The sequence below is a fragment of the Camarhynchus parvulus genome, chromosome 2, assembly GCF_901933205.1.
Source record: "Camarhynchus parvulus chromosome 2, STF_HiC, whole genome shotgun sequence".
NCBI classification, from domain to species: domain Eukaryota; kingdom Metazoa; phylum Chordata; class Aves; order Passeriformes; family Thraupidae; genus Camarhynchus; species Camarhynchus parvulus.
Genome location: NC_044572.1, coordinates 91,342,453 through 91,344,109, shown reverse-complemented (window position 1 = coordinate 91,344,109; position 1,657 = coordinate 91,342,453).

Here is a 1,657-nt window from a genome sequence, read left to right as displayed (position 1 = left end):
CGAGACTGGTTGGAGCATTTACTGAGAATACTAGGGTTTATTTCATTTCAGCATCTAAAAGAATAATCCCTCCCAACTTTTATATTATTAAAATAATTGCACTACCAAGATACAAGAATCCTGTAAAGAGTTCCCAAACACATACTTCAGCTATCAAAATATTTACATTGACTGAAATTAATAGAAGTTCCTAAAATGTCACAGGCATCCAGTAACTCATACACACACAGTGGCTCAGAAATGGACTCAAGCTCAGTGGAACAGTTTGGAATGGTTTTGTTCCCTAAGGAGGTAACACTAATATTTTTGACAACTTCTCCTGGAAAAGCTGTGAGAAGTTTTAAAGGGAGTGGGAAGTTGAGCACCAAATGGTTAAAACCACAGATGCAGATGATCAGAGTGGAAGGGCTCAATTTGAAACACAAGTTGGATTTTGACAAGTACTTGGCTTTCCCAGGTAAAGGCTCAAATGCCCCTCAGCAGAATGGGCAAGCCCAGCTCAGCTTTAGCTGTTCAACCTCCGGCCTGCAAAGAGAAAACGGACTCGAGCACTGGTGCAGCTGGGTCAGTGGTCATCAAGAACTCAGGAGAATCAGGTCAACTCCAATGAATGCACCAAAATTACTTGAGCATCTAACTGTCATAAAACTGTTACATCTAACCCTCAGCCTTGTGCTGGGGATGCCAAAGTTCTGGGAGCAAGTCCTTAACCTTAAAAGCAAACTTGAATTAAGGAAGGGCAGAGGAGGTTCATCTCTTGCACTTCCTAGCTGAATGCACCAGCCAGTGGACTGCTGGGTGGATGATGACCATCTCACTTCAGAAAAAGAAGTTCAGATGTCTTCCACCAAACAGCAGTTATAAATCCCATTCCTCCAAGAATCTCAAGGAAAAATAGGAACCTCAGAGGAGTAAGGTAAGTACTTGCAGGTATCATGTAAGAATTGACTAAAGTTTCAGGTGCCAGAACTCCTCCATAATACAACCTGCAGATAATAAGTGTCAGCCTTAAAACCACACCCTGCTCACATCTTTTGATTTCAGCTGGAAGGCAGTATGACTCAGCTGCCAAAAATCCTTGATTTGTGATGACATGGAGATTGGGGCAGAAGACCTGGCTTTCAAGCATTTTATGTGCACTCCAAAATGCAGATTCACAAAACCAACAAAGTATAGCTGTAAATAAAGCTTTGCAATATTGTTCTAGCTCCCAACTCTGCAGTTGCTTAGTCAGCTGTAGCTTCGTGTAGTACCAGCAACTCTGTCCTCAGAAATGATCCCTAGAAATCGGCTGTGCCTGGCGCTGCAGGGGCTTGAGTCAGGAGCCTGTTGTGGGAACAACCTTTGCCACAGCTGCTCAGGACCATGTCACTAACTCTGTCATGTCCTCTGTCAATAACTGAGCCAGTGGCGTCGAGCTGAGAGGCAAAATGGTCCTGAGCAGTGACTGCATAGGCTGGGGCACTTTCCTAAGTAAACCTGAACCCAGCGTTCCACCTGTCCAGAGAACAAACTTGCTTCCAAGGACACTGAACCCTGGGGCCCAAGTCACAGACGTACAGACTGTGCAGTAAGTGTACAAATCCAGTAATCTCCAGCAAGGCAGCACAAATCAAGAGATACTCTGCCATCTCACAGTTACTGTATGTTCACCTCA